At 33.2% G+C, this 21274-nt stretch overlaps 1 long non-coding RNA gene across 11 annotated transcripts in view; it reads right to left on the reverse strand.

The window, feature by feature from the left end:
* Positions 1 to 21274, reverse strand: part of LOC127521703 (uncharacterized) — a 163083-nt gene that overhangs the window by 4303 nt on the left and 137506 nt on the right. For 4 of the 11 annotated variants that reach the window (XR_007932449.1, XR_007932443.1, XR_007932440.1 and 1 more), the window contains 4 exons: positions 18223 to 18305; positions 17499 to 17656; positions 14936 to 15026; positions 1679 to 6218 (listed from right to left, as the gene is read on the reverse strand). This is a non-coding gene — a long non-coding RNA (uncharacterized LOC127521703). Of the gene's footprint in view, positions 1 to 1678; positions 6219 to 14935; positions 15027 to 17336; positions 17426 to 17498; positions 17674 to 18222; positions 18306 to 21274 lie in introns of all 11 variants that reach the window. The other 7 variants (XR_007932448.1, XR_007932445.1, XR_007932447.1 and 4 more) reach the window with 6 other exon arrangements.

A 21274-nucleotide genomic window follows, 5' to 3' on the forward strand; every position in this document is an offset into this window, starting at 1 on the left:
TTATCAAATTTTAAAAGCTCTTAAATGTCAAAAGTCCTGTGTGGAGTTAAACTCCAAAGTTTTGGTTGCAAGTTCATCTGTCAAACAGATATTAAGAACTAAAAAAATAGTCACGTCAAGTCAGCTTTTTCATTGACTTCTATATTATCCAATACAGATTGTTTTCAAAGCAGCTGCACATTAATAAACATGAAAATAACAGAATCAGTGATGCAAACTTCATCAAATATAGTTCAATTCAGCTGTAAACAGCTGTACATAAGATAATAGTGTCATTATTCAAATCAATTCGGTTCAATACAACCCAGACCACATAAAATATAAGCTCACCTGCAATAAACACGGTTCATGCAGTGAATTGTTGGCTGAACAAAATTACACTCTAAAAACTGCTGGGTTAAAAACAACCTAAGTTGGGTTGAAAATGGACAAACTCAGCGACTGGGTTGTTTTAACCAAGGGGTTGGGTTAAATGTTTGCCCAAAGTGCTGGGTAGTTTTATTTAACCTATTGTTTACTCCAAAGTAAAATCGCTGGGTTAAAACCACCCAATTGCTGGGTTAAAACCACCCATTCACTGGGTTAAAACAACCCATTCAATGAGTTAAAACAATGAGTTAAATTGTTCAATGAGTTAAAACCCATTCAATGAGTTAAAACAACCAATTCACTGGGTTAAAACAACCCAATCGCTGGGTTAAAACAACCCATTCAATGAGTTAAAACAATCCAATCACTGGGTTAAAACCACCCACTTGCTGGGTTAAAACAGCCCAATCGCTGGGTTAAAACAACCCTTTCACTGGGTTAAAACCACCCAATCGCTGGGTTAAAACAACCCAATCGCCCCAATCGCCGGGTTAAAACCACCCAATCGCTGGGTTAAAACAACCAATTCACTGGGTTTTTTCAACCCAACTTGGGTCATTTTTAACCCAGCAGTTTTTAGAGTGTATGAACAAGTAATAATAATAAAGCATTTATGTTTACTTTTATATAATACCTTCTAATATGGCACTATTTTGAGACCCCACTGATGTAAAATCTAAACCCTGATGACAAACTGGTTGAGAATCAAACACTGGGCTTCTTCCGACACTTTCGACAAAAAATCGTAGCTTCATCGGAATGGTGTGAAACTTGGTGACTTTTTTGCCACTTGTTATATATGAGCACACACAAAAAAAATTGAGGGCATGATTCGAAAAGGATAAGTGGTTGTAACAAAAATAGTCACACTTGTGGTCTTCACAGTCAAAAATTACTGCCATAGGAAATGGATGGGAAATGGGGAAAAAATAGGAAAATACGGAAGATTTTTGCATGTACAATCTATAAATCAGCCACTATGCAGGAAAAAAGTGCACAGCAATGAAGGCCTAGTCTCTATTTTAACCTGAAATACTGCATTAATTGAAAAATATTAATTTTTTTATCCATTTTTTTTAAATTATTTTCAATGGGGAAAAAATGTATTATAATTATTGCATAAATATTAATTAGTACCATAAAATTCTCTCAAAATACAAAAGAAAAAAGAAAAAATATTATTGAACAAAAATATACTACATTGATTTTCCAAAAAATAAAAAAGTTACATTTCAAGGCTTCAGTCACTTTTGACCGTGAGTGTCACCCAAAAATAAAGGGTTAAACCACAACCTCAACATAAACTCACCTCTCAGAACTCAATGATGCTTTTCCCCCAAAACTGTCACTCAGCGTTTGCTAATGATGAAAGGCCTGTCAGTCATTGGTGCGACAGCTCTTCTCCTCCGTTAACAAAGACATTAACCGTCTGAGTGAATGATGGGCGTCCTTGAAAAAAAACTCCATCAATCTCTAAAGCGCTGAGTTCAGGCTGGTGTTATGAAGTGAAACAGAAGTCAGGGAATTCTTCTCTGACACACGGTGCTAAAATCACATTTAAATTGGAAATTTATTCTGCCCATAAAGCTTGTCTCAATCCTTTTTTAGAGCGACCACCGCCCTTTCAGTGATAGATTATGCCCAAGGAATATGCAGAGCAGCAGGGGTTAAATCCGGGCCGGGAACAACAGAGGATGCTACAAAATAAAAAGCCGTTTTTCATGGCCACAGGCTGACTTTAGTGCCGCTCTTGATATCAGCGTTAAAAGTGATTTGCGGCACCGTATGTGGCAAGGAATCAAAACTTAATTTAGGCAGATAAAGATGCCATTTCAGAGGCAGATAAAGTGCTGCATCATGGGCGGGACGGTTTCGGGCCTCCGCGTGGATCTTCACGGGCAGGCGGTCAGATTTACAGGCCTGTTTTTTCTGCCCCATAAACGGCAAGTCTCCTTGCCAGGCGACACAGGGAAATGTTAATGGATTCATTTGTCAAGAAGGCCTTCCGCTTATTTACAGTCCAGCTCCATTACGGCATTTCTCCTGTAAGACAGAAGAAAAAAATCCACCGGAGAAAGTCAAAATATCGATTTACCTGCTCAGTGATTCACCACACAAGACATGGACAGAGACCATTAACACACAAAATATGCGAGCCGTCTCACCTCGCCATTACTGTAATCATGATAAGTAATCTCTGGGTAATTTACATAATTGGGGCATTTAAAAGTTGCTAAATAACACCGCAGAGCAAAATTAACTGCATCCAAAAGGAAGAATCTCCTATATAAAACATTCTGACATATTCCTTCATTATGTTTTATTCAACTTTTTTCACTTGTTTTACACTAATTTTATGTTTTAAGGCTCATTCACCCCAAGAACAGTCAATGCACAATATTCTTTTTATTATAATCTCGCTGCAGTTTTGTTTCCTGTCGCTTTAAATTTTCAAGCTCGCTAAAGCAGGATGGATTCTCGATTCTGATTGGCTGTAAATGTTTTTATCGTTCATGAGCTGGAAAAAGTTGTTCTGAAAGTGATTCCAACTATATATTTTGTCTGTTGTTATCGTTATATTTGTGGTGCGACTCAATATTCTCATAGAATTATATAGAATTATTAAAACTTTATAGTTATCATTATAGTTATAATCTTTTGTGTAAATGGACCTTTAGGCTGAAAAAAAAATGCCAATGGAACAAATGAAAATTTCAGATAATCTTGACTGTACGCACAGTTTATGTAATATGTGTGTGTATATATATGTATATATATATATATATATATATATATAATTTATGTGTGTGTGTACAGAATCAGTCGTCCTGTAGGGTTTGTATCTAAGACACACTCTCATTTCTGATTCAGACATGATAGCTGAATAATTTATCTAACACTACATGACATACAAGAATCCACTTAAAGGCTGTGTGTGGAATCTGAATGTACACTGTAAGAAACAAATCCGTAGAAAAACGGAAAAGGTGCTGGTAATTTCCTGCCAGGACATTATCCATTAAGTTTACAAACATTTCCTTTAATCCTAAAACTCTTGAGTAATTCAAAATGTGAAACACCAATGAAAAACAACATGGAACATTTTTTCATATTACCATGGTACACTATGCTCTATCTTTATGAGTTTTCTTAAAGTGCATCACATTAGCAATATTTCTGCAAAATTTCGTGGGTAAAAACATTTAACTGTGCAGTTTTTGAGATTTCAGGATTTTAAGATTTCAGACATTTGAAATCACATACTTCCCTACTATATAGTAGGTGAAAAACAGTATGTGACAAGAGAAGTATGTCTGAATTCACAGTATAAAAGAGTCCGTGGATGAACTATTTCTGGCGAGATTCTGAAGTGTGCTTATGAAGGACACTTTACTATCCCATGAGGCTTTGTGAATGGCAGTGAAGCGACGCAACTGACACTGGTAGGTCACATGATAGTGACAACCTGGCGAATATATGAATTTCATTCATACTACACACACTCATACTACAATAGAACATACTTTTTAGAGGATTTACTTATTCAAAATAAATGTAGCAGAACAACAGTAAATGTGTGTGTGTGTGTGCTCATGTGTGTATCCTGTAAAATGCCACATACCCAGTCGTCGAGTGATCAAAGCTGAAGCACACTGTAAAAACACTAGTAAAAAGGTCAGTCCTGACGGAGAGCAGCGCCGGAGATCACACACTACAGCGCAGGAATGTTTTCACTTGGGATTATTTTCATGCAGAAACACTGATGGGAGTTGAAAGCATGTCATGACCCAACGCACCTCCACATACGGTTGGTTGGTTGGTTGGTTGGTTAGTTGTTTGGTTGGTTGGTTAGTTTTTTGGTTAGTTGGTTGGTTAGTTGGTTAGTTGGTTGGTTGGTTGGTTGGTTGGTTAGTTGGTTGGTTGGTTAGTTGGTTAGTTTTTTGGTTGGTTGGTTGGTTAGTTGGCTGGTTGGTTGGTTGGTTGGTTGGTTAATTGGTTAGTTGGACAGGACAAACACCCAAATACAAACCAAACTCATACCCAGTCGCCGAGTGATCAAAGCTGAAGCACACTGTAAAAACACTAGTAAAAAGGTCAGTCCTGACGGAGAGCAGCGCCGGAGATCACACACTACAGCGCAGGAATGTTTTCACTTAGGATTATTTTCATGCAGAAACACTGATGGGAGTTGAAAACATGTCATGACCCAACGCACCTCCACATACGGTTGGTTGGTTGGTTGGTTGGTTGGTTAGTTTTTTGGTTAGTTGGTTGGTTGGTTAGTTGGTTGGTTGGTTAGTTGGTTAGTTAGTTGGTTGGTTAGTTGTTTGGTTGGTTGGTTAGTTTTTTGGTTAGTTGGTTGGTTGGTTGGTTAGTTGGTTGGTTGGTTAGTTGGTTAGTTAGTTAGTTGGTTGGTTGGTTGGTTGGTTGGTTGGTTGGTTGGTTGTTTGGTTGGTTGGTTGGTTAGTTTTTTGGTTGGTTAGTTGGTTGGTTAGTTGGTTGGTTGGTTGGTTAGTTGGTCGGTTAGTTGGTTAGTTAGTTAGTTGGTTGGTTGGTTAGTTGGTTAATTGGTTAGTTGGTTAGTTGGTTGGTTGGTTGGTTGGTTGGCTGGTTGGTTGGTTGGTTGGTTGGTTGGTTGGTTGTTTGGTTAGTTGGTTGGTTAGTTGGTTGGTTGGTTGGTTGGTTGGTTGGTTGGTTGGTTGGTTAGTTTTTTGGTTGGTTGGTTGGTTGGTTAGTTGGTTGGTTGGTTAGTTAATTGGTTAGTTAGTTGTTTGTTTGTTTGTTTGTTTGGTTGGTTGGTTGGTTGGTTGGTTGGTTAGTTGGTTAGTTGGTTGGTTAATTGGTTAGTTGGACAGGACAAACACCCAAATACAAACCAAACACATCTCAGTGGAAATCATAACTGATTTATAAAGAATAACATAAAAACTTCACTGAACTGATTTGGCATATTAGTGCTATTGCAACCATTATATATGATAATACACTTAAAGTCATCATGAAATCAAAATTTACCCTATATACTGTAATAACACATGCAAAAAAAAAGGGAAAACAAGATTGTTTTTCTGACCCCATTGGCAGATATTTGTTCTTGTTTTAAGCTCAAACTCACTTCATTTTGAGGCATTGATGCAGAAAATAAGACTTAATATCTTCATTCATTTTATGAAATGAACATGTATTGATTTAAGAGTGTTTAGATATTTGTACTGGAAAACGAAAAAAATACTGAGGAAGAACTTTTTTTTTTTGCAGTGTATTGTGGACAATTCATCACTGCACATTATTACAATTAAAAACATCAAGAGTTTTGTCTACTTATTAAACATCTTCATTTAGACACCAATCAATTCTTGATGAGTGAAATCAAGTCCTGCTGTTGAATACTCTAAAAAAACATCACATTACGGAAGCAAAACAGGTTGCAAACAGCATTTTATTTTGTTTTTTAAATGTTGTGTTTAGCAACTGCATTTTAATGAGTCAAGCTCACAAAAATGATTCAGTGCCATATGGGATCTTCTGCTGAATTGTTTGGAAAAGGCTTCATTTTCACTCCAACCTCTGAATACTTTTATTTCATTTTTTCAATATTGCATAATGAAATCCAATACTCCCATCACACTTTTTGGGATATAATCAATACTCACTTTCGCTCCTCTGCTGCTGCAAATCATCATGCCTGGAATTTTATGATTATTAAAATCGACTCCTCAGCGCAGCCAACATTCAGAAAACTGGAGCAGCGCCCCCGCCCTTTAAATGATGTCATCAATCATCTTGGTCCCGTCTGCCGTTTCCAGGTCACCTGTAGAGCCCCGGACACCTGTGGGAGGAGCATGTCTCTGGCAGAGCAACAAGGACACACAGCATGATTTTTAATACGAGTATTTCTATTATTATTAAAATTATGCTTAATACAGACTTAATATTTTACTCGATGATCACTGTGATGTACTGCATAATTTTCTTGTTTTTAAATCATATTTTAAATCAGTTTGTATTAGAATGTTATTGTTTACTGGAGTAATGATGCTGAAAATTCAGCTTTGATCACAGGAATAAATTACACTTTACTATATATTCACATAGAAAACAGCTGATTTAAATTCTAATAATATTTCACTATTTTCACTGTATTTTTGATCAAATAAATGCAGCTTTGAGGAATATAATCTTTCAAAAACATTAAAAAATCTTACCCACCCCAAACTTTTGAATGGACTTTTACACTTTTACACTTCCACAGTCTTGAATCTGTACATAACAGATGATTAAGAAATAAAATTAACAATAAAAAGTAAAAATGTGATAATTAATAAAAAAATTGTTAATAAATATTCAATAAATAGTAAATTAATATATTTAATAAATTAATCGTTTAAATATCTAATAAATAAATAAATATTTAGTTAATAAATGAATAAGTAAATCTTTAATACATTAAATAAATATATAATAAATAAATATTAAATAAATAAATATTTAATAAATTAAATAAATACATGTTTAATAAATTAAATAAATATATAATTAAATACATAAATATTTAATAAATTAAATAAATACATACAAATCATCATCATGGGACATTTGATGTAATTTTACAGTAAAATACTGTTAAAGTTTTTGAAAGTGAAAAAAGAAGAAAGTGAAAAGTCATTTTATATGCACTACCATTCAAAAGTTTGGGGTCGGTAAGATTTTTTAATGTTTTTGAAAGATTATATTCTTCAGGGCTGCATTTATTTGATCAAAAATACAATAAATATAGTGAAATATTATTACAATGTAAAACAGCCGTTCTCCTACACACCAATGAAGACTTTTGCTGGAAATTATTCTATGCACATTGAGACACTGTTGAGATCTCTTCTGAAACTGTGCTTCTCAACCTTTTCTGTCAACTTCTGATTTTAAATCAGTTTGTGAACCAGTGCTCTAGATTAGACACATTTTTTTCTCAGGAGAAACATCTGAGAAACAGGAGACTTCAGCATTGCCTTCTTGGAGAAACAAGTGAGCTATTAAAGAGTGGTCGTTTTTGTTTCTGTTTCTGAAGGCTTCGATTTCTTTTGACCATGTTTTAGGATCTCTAGAGGATTGCCCTTGCTCTGAATAAGGGGTCAGTACGTTCGGAGGCAGGTGAGCAGAAGTGTATCCATCAGTGTCTGTGTGTGTTTGTGGGTGTTTGTTTGTTTGTTGGGGAGGCGTTTCGACAGCGTTGAGGGGGAGTGAGCGTTGCACGAGGCTTCTGTGCCAGTGTTATCGCTCGCGCACGCATGCATGCAGGTGGGCGTCAGTTATAAAGAAATAAACAAAAAGCTTTCATGTTCTTAAAAAGGTCACAGAGACTCTTTGATATTGACTCATGCTGCTTTTTCACAGAGCGCCGATGATGAGGGTCTCTTGTGCTCACCGTCACGGGAGGTCAGTGCTCAAACCCTCCCGGTTCAAACTGCAGGAAAACGCTTTTTCTCACATGAAAAACCCACTGCTGATCATCATTACGGACATGTGGCGGCTCGGTCCCTTCTGCGTGTGGGAGTGCATGATGGTCTATGAAGACGCAGGATGGGCTCATTAGTCGACGGAGGTAAACACGAGCACAAAGACACTGGCTGAACGTAATGATCTGTTTGCTCTTCATCAATCCCATACACACACAAAGCATCCGCCCGTCAGCACTGTAAGCGCTATTTACTGCTGTTTGCTAACAAACTGCTAACCCTGAGCGCTACACTTTGGCACGTAACTCGTCTGTGCTTCGGGCACAAATGATTCCTCAAATCACGCAGGCAGATGAACACAAATCAACCACATAGAAACATGCGAAAAACAGACTTATTAATGTTGCATTGCAGCTACTCACTCGTTTAGAAAAACCGTGATTGAGGAAATGAATAAATATGAAGGTTAAGATTCAGCAAAGACACATAAAACTGATCAAGTGACATTTATAATGTTACAAAAGATTCTATTTCAAATAAATGCTGTTCTTTTGAACTTTATATTCATCAGAGAATCCTGAAAAATAAAATGTATGATGGTTTCCACAAAAATATGAAACTGTTTTCAACACTGATAATAATCATAAATGTTTCTTGAGCAGCAAATCAGCATATCAGAATGATTTCTGAAGGATCATGTGACACTGAAGACTGGAGTAATGATGCTGAAAATTCAGTTTTGATCACAGGAATAAATTACACTTTACTATATATTCACATAGAAAAACAATTGAGATTTCATTTGTGATCTTTCTCTCCTTTACGATCGCTTACCTTAAAGATCTTCAGTAAAGTCCAACACACACACACACACACACACACATACACACACACACACACATCTTCTTTCTGACAGATTGTACGAGACACAACTTAAGTAAATAAATAATTTAGTTTATTAAATATTTATTTAATTTAGTTTATTAAATATTTAATTTATTAAATATTTATTTTTTCAATTCATTAACTATTTTATATATTAATTAATTAATTTAATATTTATTTTATTTATTATATTTATTTAATTTATTAACTATTTATTTATTTATTTAATTATTAAATAGGTATTTATTTATTTATTTTATTAGATAGTTATTTATGCAATTTAATTAAATTAAATATTTATTTATTTAATATTTATTTAATTTAATTTATTAAATTAATTTATTTATAAAATTTATTTATTCAATTCATTAACTATTTTAATTATTTATTTAATATGTATTTATTGGATATTTATTTAATGTATTAACTATTTATTTATTTATTTTATTTTATTATTAAATAGGTATTTATTTATTTATTTTATTTATTAGATATTTATTTATGTAATTTAATTAAATATTTATTTATATAATATTTATTTAATTTAATTTATTAAATTAATTTATTTATAAAATGTATTTATTCAATTCATTAACTATTTTATTTATTTATTTATTTAATATTTATTTATTTATTTATTAGATATTTATTTAATTTATTAACTATTTATTTATTTATTTAATTATTAAATAGGTATTTATTTATTTAATTTATTACATTTTTTATGTAATTTATTATGTATTTATTTATTTATTTTTATTAAATATTTATTCATTAAATATTTAATTGAGTAAATAATTATTTATTTAATTTATTTATGTATTAGGTATTATTTATTTAATTTAAACATTTATTTATTTTTATTAAATAATTATTTATAGAATTTAAATATGTATTTTTTTATTAAATAATTATTTAATTTATTTAGTCGATATTTATTTAATTTATTTAATTTTTAAATAAATATTTATTTTTAAAATTTATTCGATATTTATGTAATTTAATAAATATTTATATATATTTTATTAAACATTTATTTAATTTAATTTATTAAATATTTCTTATTTTTTTATTTAATATTTTTATTAAATATTTATTTAATTTATTAAATATTTATTTATTTAATTTATTAAATTAATTAAATATTTTCATCATGTAATTTGTAATCAGGAACGGACTACAATTTGTAATCTACCCAGCACTGTTTATATGAGAGTCCCAGACAGTTTCTCCTTAGAAAAACATCTCAGTAATCTCACATGCGTCTCATCTTGAGCACTGGTTCACAACCAACTGATCTGAAATAAGACAAAACCAGTTGACAGGAAAGGTTGAGAACAGCTCTATAAAGTTTCTGAAGAGATCTCAACAATGTCTCAAACTGCAATCGAAAGTCTCAATATGAACTCAATCAGTTCTCATCAGTGATCTGAGCTTCTCTCCATATTGTTTTTATATCTCTATAGATCACTGCATGATGACAGTGACTCATTCGTGTCTGTTTTTATCTCTCCTGACAGAATTAAAGGAGAAACATTTGTTGATCCTTAAAAGAGACATAACTGAGAACATCCTCCGGCACGATACTTTAATTAGTTGAGATGCTTCGGCGAGTCTTTGTGCTTTAACCTGAAGCTGGCAGGTTGAAGCCCTGAGTAATTGCACTTTTCTTTCACATAATTTCTCCCCTCCTCAAACTGAAATGGTTTGACCTGCTGGAGTAAACAGGCATTAATCAAAGGCGGATGGGGAATTATCAGGGGTTGAGCCCAAGGCGTTTGAAGGGGGAGCGTGAAGCGGCGGGCCGCAAAGATGGATGCGATCGGGGCGCTGGGCTTTAGTGTCCTTGGGGAAGTGGACGGCACCAGCTGACGGGGTCACTGTGTCCACCTTCAAAAGTGTGTCAAGGACAGCATGCGAGCTACGCCGCTGAATTTGTCATGCTGACTTCAAAATGCAACCAAGATCACAGAACAAAACAAGAGGAGAACGTCAGTGCTCAGATATAGCTGTTTCCATTCAAAGTTGGCATAAAACATTTTGCAAATAAACCCCCATTTCCATCCCATGTGTTCAAGAGAACAAAATCGGAAATGATCACGGAATAGCTCTTTTTTCCTACATAATAAACTACTTGCACAGAGACGAAATGCAATAATAAACGCTGTCATGCGTTCCGATGCCTGATGTTTGGGAACGCAATCTTGTGAGACGCTTCTGGAAGGTCGTTATATCAAATCACTGTGATGACAGATGTTGACTCAGGCATTTCAAAACGACTAAAACAATATTTTAGATGAAGTGTGATGTGATTGGTCCACTGGTTAGTCCAGTTAGGCTAAATGTGTTTCTATTGCCCATGTTTTTTTTTTTTGTTGGATAAAAAGTTATCCACCTCAATTAAGCACATGTGTTTTTTAATGCACATCTTGGCATTTCTATCCAGTGCTTTATTATCCAATATCCCAAAATTTGTACAAAAATATGTGGATGAAACATGGCTATTGAAGTATCAGTTGTTGCTCCTATGATTCCCGAGGAGAAATAAAAACACACACAAATGAGTTTATAGTCATACAGTAAATGTGCATAAGAGAATCATCTTCAGCAAAAGTCTTCACTGGTGAAACAATTCAGATTTCATTTGTGATTTATTTAATTGATCAGATATTTCTTTATTACTTATTTATTAAATATTTATTTATTTCATTCATTAAATATTATTTATTTACTTAATATTATTTATTTATTATTTTTTAATATTTATTAAATATTTATTTATTATTTATTTAATTGTTTAATTTATTAAATGTGTATTTATTTATTTTATTTCTTAGATATTTATTTCATTTATTAAATATTTATGTATTCAATTTACTAAATATTTATTTATTATTTGTTTATTTAATACTTATTTAATTTATTTATTAAATATTTATTTATTTAATGTATTAAATATGTATTTATTTATTTAATTTATTAAATATGTTTTATTTATTTGTTTAATATTTATTTGGTATTTATTTATTATTTATTTAATAAATATTTAATTATTTAATGTATTTAATATTTGTTTAATTTATTAAATATTTATTTAATTTATTAAATGTGTATTTATTTAATTTATGAGATGTTTATTTCTTTAATTTATTAAATATGTATTTATTATTTATTTAATATTTATTAAATGTTTATTTCTTTAATTTAATAAATATGTATGTATTATTTAATGTATTAAATATTTATGAATGTATTTAATTTATTAGATATTTAATTTATATAATACTTATTTAATTTATTTATTAAATATTTTATTATTTAATGTATTAAATATGTATGTATTTATTTAATTTATTAAACATTTATGAATTTATTTATTTATCATTTATGTAATATTTAATTATTTAATGTATTAAATATGTATATATTTATTTAATTTATTAAACATTTATGAATTTATTTATTTATCATTTATTTAATATTTAATTATTTAATGTATTAAATATGTATGTATTTATTTAATTTATTAAACATTTATGAATTTATTTATTTATCATTTATTTACCTACTTGCTTGCTTATTCATTCATTCATTCATTCATTCATTCATTCATTTCTGGCAGTGCAACTCCAAATGTTTTAAAGTAATAAACTGATTGTGGAAAATGCTATCCTGGAAACAGCCTGTTACTCTGTTGCAGGTGCAGATTCATCATGAAGGTAATTAATCAGTCCTCGTTAAGTGTGTCACATTAACCAACCCAAGATTCCTGACTTTCTTCACAATTTCAATTGGAAAAGGCCTGTGTGTTCAACTTGACACGAATATATGACCTATAGAAAGACAACCAGTAGGAGATAATCGCGTTTACAGGTGTGTAATAGCGTTTGTAAGTGTGTCTGTACAAAAGCCACCTTCTGCCAGCCAGATGTCCGGCTGCATTTAAACACAGAAACATGGAGGTCACACGTGTCCTTAACCTTAACTGGCGCTCTAAAAGGTATTGATGGTTTAAAAGGGTTTGAGAAGGTGATCAATATGAAGATTCATTCAGCGGGTCATTAGAGCGTCCCTGCAGTCATATTACAGCTCTTAAAGAACACACAGCGCTGCTATTAGAGAACAGACGTATAACACCGCGGCGGAGGTAAAGCCTCTCGCGAGCAGAAGTGCCGTGGGCTGGTTGCGAGCGAAGGCCTTTGTTTAAGGTTGGCAGATTGCTCTGCGGGAGAATAAGCAGTGCTGATTGCAATCAGGCAAAGATCTCAATGAAAGGTGATTACTTATTTATTTCTGTGTGCAAATGCAATTTTGGGAACCGTGCGCAAGTCCGAAATATGTTTGGACAGCAACTGGAATGGCACTGACTTTCATACATGATTGGGAATAATGAATACTGCAATTTTTTAAAATATTTTTTTGGTCTTAATGACATGCATGCATTAATGGCAGGAGAAACGACATTCGTGCATCAGCAGCATCAGTGTGACGCGGATCCAGACAAAAGCATGCTTTGCCACGACTGATGAGCCAATCATGAACGAATTGTTCATTTGTTAATTGTTAATTGTTCATGTCTGATTCTGGACTGTCTGTAGAAGTGAGGACATCACAGTCATGTGTCATCAAATCAACAAAAGACCAAATGAAATAATCGACATGACGAAAAGACTGAAATCAGCTCTGAGCCGCCCAATCAGAAATCATCTGGAGTTCTTTACATTCAGCACACACGCGTCTCTTATGATCATAAAAACTTCTGCTGAAATGAGGCCATATTAAAGAGGCCATATTATATGGAAGCTTGTTTTCCGCCACTAAATAATAATAATAAAAAATGCAATTTTTATCTTGCAATTTTGACTTTTTTTCCCCAGAATTGGACTTTATAACTCGCAATTGCGACTTTATATCATGCAATTATAAGAAAAACAAAGTCAGAATTGTGAGAAAAAAGTCAGAATTGTGAGAAAAAAGTCAGAATTGCGAGATATAAAGTCAGAATTGTGAGAAAAAAGTCATAATTGCAAGATATAAAGTCAGAATTGTGAGAAAAAAGTCATAATTGCAAGATATAAAGTCAGAATTGTGAGAAAAAAGTCATAATTGCAAGATATAAAGTCAGAATTGTGAGAAAAAAGTCATAATTGCAAGATATAAAGTCAAAATTGTGAGAAAAAAGTCATAATTGCAAGATATAAAGTCATAATTGTGAGAAAAAAGTCAGAATTGCAAGATATAAAGTCAGAATTGTGAGAAAAAAGTCATAATTGTGAGATATAAAGTCAGAATTGTGAGAAAAAAGTCATAATTGCAAGATATAAAGTCAAAATTGTGAGAAAAAAGTCATAATTGCAAGATATAAAGTCAGAATTGTGAGAAAAAAGTCAGAATTGCAAGATATAAAGTCAGAATTGTGAGAAAAAAGTCAGAATTACAAGATATAAAGTCAAAATTGTGAGAAAAAAGTCATAATTGCAAGATATAAAGTCAGAATTGTGAGAAAAAAAGTCATAATTACAAGATATAAAGTCAAAATTGTGAGAAAAAAGTCATAATTACAAGATATAAAGTCAAAATTGTGAGAAAAAAGTCATAATTGCAAGATATAAAGTCAGAATTGTGAGAAAAAAAGTCATAATTACAAGATATAAAGTCAGAATTGGGAGAAAAAAGTCATAATTGCGAGAAATAAAGTCAGAATTGGGAGAAAAAAGTCAACTGGGAGATGTAAACTCGTACATATTTATTTATTATTTATTTACTTAATATTTATTTAATTAATTTATTAAATATTTATTTATTAAATTTATTCAATATTTTCGTCATGTAATTTGTAATCAGTAACAGACTACAATTTGTAAACTACCCAGCACTGTTTACATGAGAGTCCCAGACAGTTTCTGTGCCGATTGTGGAAGAAAAATGTATTCAAACATGCCGTGTCAAGCAGAGCAGAGAGTATTATACTCAAATTAATCACATTATACCTAAATATTTCATAAACGAGCACAAAAGGCACAGGCCTGTGTGAATGGATCTTCAGCAGGCACAGATTCCTGATCATCAGTTCTCCGTTTCCCTTTCATCTCGTTTCTTCTGTGTGGAACCTGAACCTGCTCTTTTAGTCCGGTGTACGTTTCAATATTGTCAAGCCGTGACATTACAAGGAGAGGGATATTAGTAGATCTGAGGTTTGAGTAACCAAAGAGGAAAGCAAATCCTACCTTATGATTAATGAGCCGGATGTCACGACGTTCTCCTAATGATGATTTATGGAGATTTCTGTAGAACGCCATCGCTCTGTCATCGAGAGATCTGTCATGAAACACAATGTTTGAAATGCGTACAGACAAATTATGCATGAATACAGTTGCGTTTCAATACACCACATCTATGATTATGTTAGTGAGGCTGTTAACCTTGATTTCCATTCCATCATTCCTAACACAAACGTCTTGAAATAATAAACCCATTGTGAAAAATGGCATCCTGGCAGACGGCCTTATAGAGCTGGAATTCACTTTATACGGCCAACACTTAAGAGAAAATCATCATCATCATCAATGTTTTTTTTTTCCCTTGTATTTCAATAAACATATTCAAGCATCATTTAAACAAGATACATTTACTTGAGAAGCAAAATTATGTGAAATAATCTGAAAATAACTTTTTGGTACAATTTGCCAATGGGGTAGGAAAAAATACTTAATTTTAATTAATAGACGGATAAATATATACTGGCAGTACAACTCCAAGTGTTCTGCAATTGACTGTGAAAATTGGCATCCTGGGAAAGGGAACTAGATTTATTACTATTTTATTAATATTTGACTAGTATTATACAGTCTTATTATGAGAGAAAATAATCCTTATAATCAATGTTTTTTATCTTCCCGGACGAGCCCCCATTTGTTACGATTCTAAGATTGCAACTAAATAAAGGAAACGCCACACAAGCGCTGCATAAACAATCCTAAGCCTAACCTAGTAAACAAATTTAAACATAAGATAAAGTTACTTTACAGGCATAATTGTGTAAAACAATCTGAAAGGGCTTGTTTTATTTAACTTTATTTTGGCACTATTTGCTAATCGGGTATGGAAAACTTAATTTTAAATAAAACACTGATAAATATTGATACAATTCTGATAAAAATATTGATGAAAAAAAATACATTTCACAATATACTAGAATAGAAAAAAGTTATTTTAAATTTTAATAATATTTCACATTATTACTGTTTATATATATAAACGTATATAGTGCAACTCCAAATGTTCTGGAATGAACAGATTGTGACAAATGGCATCCCGAGACGTTTTTATGGAGCTGGAATGTCTCTATATGTTCAGGTTCTTGTTGCAGGGACCTACAGGTAATAACAACACAAACACAGCAGCACAAAGAGGAAACCAGACACGACATGCTTTAAGCAATCAATAACAGAGCCTCTGTAAGCATCTCTCTCTTTCCCAGCCTTTCCCGACATGATCATGTGCTGCTCCTGAAGTAAGGACGGGATTATTTTCAAGTAACTCTAGACCGCCGCCCATCAGCCTCGATCTGATAACGCGGGACGTTTCCCAGGGAGCGTCTGGCATGAGGGGGACTGACCTGAGGGCAGCGGGGCAGCGTGTCGACTGCATTTCAACACATTTTCTTCATCTGCATATCAGCCATGCGATCTCACGCAGACACATGGAGGCAGCGGCACGTGTCTGGAGCGCTGAAATCAACAGCTTTTGCTGCTCAAGGTGGGCATTATTACTGCAGGTTATCTGAGAAAGAGTTTGAGCCAAATCAGCCTGATTTACAGCACTGCAAAAAAAAATGAGTTATTTCCTCAGTATTTTTGTCTTGTTTTCCAGTCTAAACATTCTTAAATCAAGATATATTTACTGGAGAAGCAAAATTATATGAGATATTAAGTCTTGTTTCTGAGAAATTGACCAGAATTATGTGAGTTTAGGCATAAAACAAAAAACACCTGATTTTGATGATTTTTTTTTTCTTTTTCAGAAAACAAATTTTGTAAATGTATCTTGATTTAAGAATTTTTATATTTTTGTACTGGAAAACAAGATAAAAATAAATTGGTGTAAATCAGCATAAATTAAATCCGGTACAACAAATTATTACTTTACAATTCAAATCTTATATCTGTATGTGTGTATATATATTTTATTTTTTTCAAATGAATATATATATATATATATATATATACCTCCCATGCAAGCAGTGACCTGTTTATCTCATTAATAGATGTTCGCTACAGGGCAACAAAATGCAAAGCAAGCAGGAAAAATTAAAATCAAAACTATTCCCCCTTTAACTGTCTCGAGAGAGTCTCGTATCCTCCAGACATCAGTCAAGGAGAACACATCAGCAAATTAACAGCAATGTTACTCGCATATAACCTGCAATAACACACTCAGATATCTGTGAAGGATGAATGATGAACGTCAGGCCTTGAGAACAGCAGCTCATTTAAAAAAAAAAAGTGTGTAAACAAGAGCAACAACAACGAGGGGGAAAAAATCATTCTGTCCCGGAAACCTATTTTCACTGAACCAGAAGCCAAATGATTGAGATGAAGTACCACAGTAAATATCCAATAAACTCACCCAGAGAGCTGCTAATGTAGATTACTGAAACAAAAACACCGGGAATCAATGCCTGACTGATTGCCCAAGGAGCAGACAGCGCACGAGACCTTGGCAAACACAAAAACAAAAGAGTGCTTTAATTCTGCTTTTGTTCTTTGTAAATCCAGACTCTCCACTGACCTCCTGCTGGGAGCGGATGGAGACGCCCGGACGGGGGTTCGAACGCGCTCCTCAGATCCAGATACCACGGACCCCTGCGCTGTTTCTGCCCGGGGTGACGGCAGCGCTCGCGGGGGTTTCTTTAGTACCAACAGCGACCCTTTTACCCCAGACTGAACCTAAAAGTGAAGAACAACTGCAAATGATAAAAAACATGTGTGTGAATTAACACTGAACTGAGTGGAGCTGAATAATGGCACTGTTGTCTTCTGGAGAGCTGCTTAGAGCTGAATTTACACCTCATATTTGATGAAGTTGGCATCATTTATTTTCCTGTTTATTTTACATTTTTTGTGTGAAGCTGCTTTGAAACAATCTGTATTGTATAAAGCGCAATAGAAATGACTTGTATAACTTTAAATTAAAATGTGTGTTTGGGCTGTGTATTCTTACAAACTCTGAACTGTTTTCAAACAGGTATGTCAATCAAGCAGATAGCCCCGCCCCGAACTCACGTGATTGATTGAGCCACAAATCGGAATGTTGGGCAGCTCAAACAAACACATCAGTGCTCTAAAAGTGTTACAGTGTTTCACACTTCAGGAATCAAACTACCAATGACTGACTCTGAACTTTAAACTGACACACCACAGACTCTCTGAACATCTAAAACATCACCTTAAAAGCTGAAGAACACTGTCAAGCTGTTGTGTTGACCCAAATATTAACATGAAAACACACTTACAGATAATCAAAGGGGAATCGACGTGACGTTAGCGTTTTGCAGTGCAGCATCTTATCTCGCTGAGCTGTTTCTGCAGCCGTGGCCTGAAGAAATCAAACACAATCATTCTAGATGAAACAGTAAAGGATTCAACACTCAAATGTGAAACAGTATATATATATATATATATATATATATATATATATATATATATATATATATATATATATACTGTACACACACACATACATACACTATACATATATTCACAAAACTTTAAGCATACACACACACACACACACACACGTATATATATATATATATATATATATATATACACTACATACATATATATGTATATATACACTACATATATATATATAGTGTGTGTGTATATATATATATATATATATATACACACACATACATACATTATATATATACTATATATATACACACACATACATACACTATACATATATTCACAAATCTTTAAGTATATATATAGTATGTATGCAGTATATATATATATATATATATATATATAGAGTGTGTATATATATATATACACATACATACACTATATATATACTATATATATATATATATACACACACAAACACATACATACACCACATATATTCACAAAACTTTAAGCATATATATAGTATGTATGCAGTATATATATATAGTGTATATATATATATACACACACATACATACACTATACATATATTTACAAAACTTTAAGTATATATATATATATATATATATATATAGTGTGTATATATATATATATACACATACATACACAATATATATATATATATACTATATATATATATATAAATATATACACACACACAAACACACACAAACACTACACATATATTCACAAAACTTTAAGCATATATATAGTATGTATGCAGTATATATATATAGTGTATATATATATATATACACACACATACATACACTATATATATATACTATATATATACACACACACATACATACACTATACATATATTCACAAAACTTTAAGCATATATATAGTATGTATGCAGTATATATATATATTCGCATATATGTATACAAAGATTATAATTTCAGGAAATGTGTCAGATCATTCAGTAACCGCTCGATTCAGTTCAGTAAAGGATTCGTTAGACTGATTCAAACCAGTGACTCATCTCTTTTAGCTATTCAATAAAAGAATCGGTTGTTGGTTGTTCGTGAATCTGCTACACTGAACACATCCTATGTTTTCTATATTCACTAAAAAAGAAGCAGCTGATAAGAATTATATGTTGGTGAATCAATCTGCGCTGGTTGCGTTGTATTTTCATGAGTGCAACCTGCAAAGACATCTGAATAAAAAGGTTTCTTGTCATTTTTTTCTGCACATGGTCTGTTTGCTACAAAACATTCAATACAGTCACAGACTAAATCACATTCACAACTCAACTAGAATTTTTCTCTTTTTTTGAGGTGAAATGAAAACTAAAATAAAAAGTCTCTAATTTGTGCACAGTTCGACCATGAAGCAAATAAACACATTTTCTGTTTGTATCTGCTGTGCAGTCATTTCTCTCTGTCTCTGTAAGCTTTTGAATGATTTTCTATGACTGCAGAAGAAAGAGCTTCTCTAAGCCTGTGAAATGAAAAGCTACTTGAGCGATTGAGCGCGAGTGGAAGGGGGGAGGTTGATTATATTTTGAAAAAATGTTTATTTCAGCCATGCATCATTAAATGCAACCGCTAACAGCACAGGGATTTTTATCCACAACTCAGATGGAAACAATTGAAGTCGTGTATGATGGTGGACTCCATCAATAAACAGCACACAGACTCGTACCCCTGCTGTTCTCAGTCCATAATTATTACTGTTCGGATGGAAGCAGAGAAACTGTACAAAAGATTTTTTCCAGTTTATCTACAGTGACCTAGTTTAAAGTAAACCCCTCATACATAGAAACTATTTCACTTTATATTTGGAAGTTACTCATTTGTTTTGCAACTCAATCCTGTGATGTGGATCACGACTCCACGCTGTCCCACACCTCTCGGTGACGACCGGCAGAAGTCGTCGTGTAGCTACAATGCAAATATTGTTCATCTCGGTTTCATTGACATTGTTGCTGCACTTAAGAGCCGACATTCGATCTCCTGCAAAGCAGAAGGGTTTCAACCTCGGCTGGAGGGGCGGTTTACTGCACTTCCAGTATTACAGGGCGCGCTTTAAGAGCCCGGGGCCCCGGGGTGATTTAGATAGGGTTCCTTTACCCAGAGGTGTTAAATTCAAAACCGCATTTATTACAGTGAAAAACACTTTTCTTTCGACATCTGCTCACTTAACGTTAATTATAGCGCCCCTCCTCTGCGCTGCCATTATGTGGCTTAAGATTCCCAATTCCTGCAGTCAACAGAGCAGACGTGAACAATAGAGGTGGAGCTGTTGGAGAGGTGGGGAACTGTAAAAACTGATAGTGTTTCAATACTGTCCTGTGACAAACTCTCCAAAAGATTCACAAAACACAAAGGTTTTAAAGTGGTCATGACATGGATTTTTTTTTAATTATTTAATATGTTTCTTGAAGTTCACTTGTAATAAGTTTTTTTGCACAAAAAAACACATATATATGAGGAAAAACAATTATTTCTTAACCGTCATTCTGAGCCTCTGTCTGAAATGATCCGTTTTGAAGGCGCGGCTCCTTTAAGGCTTGTTAGTAAACGGCCACTTTTATGATTGGCTAACATCGTTGCATAGGAAACAGTATCACGTGAGTAAGTGTTTTGAAAGCATCCATATAAAACCTTCATTTACAGACAAAGCCTTATGAAATTTACTTACGATTTGTGATGCAGCTGCTGTCAGAGTTTCTTTGTGAACTCTACATTACACTGTGCCTCGTTTACAAAACAATCTGCAGTCAAATGCTCCGAACAAACATATAATCCTCCGACGTGATCTGGGATGCCATTAAAATAAACCATCCACTTGTTCCTGACGCTGGGATCCTTCTGAAGTCTGTACAGAGATGCAAATGAGCTGTTTAAACTGGACGCG

The sequence above is a fragment of the Ctenopharyngodon idella genome, chromosome 10, assembly GCF_019924925.1.
Source record: "Ctenopharyngodon idella isolate HZGC_01 chromosome 10, HZGC01, whole genome shotgun sequence".
Taxonomy (NCBI): domain Eukaryota; kingdom Metazoa; phylum Chordata; class Actinopteri; order Cypriniformes; family Xenocyprididae; genus Ctenopharyngodon; species Ctenopharyngodon idella.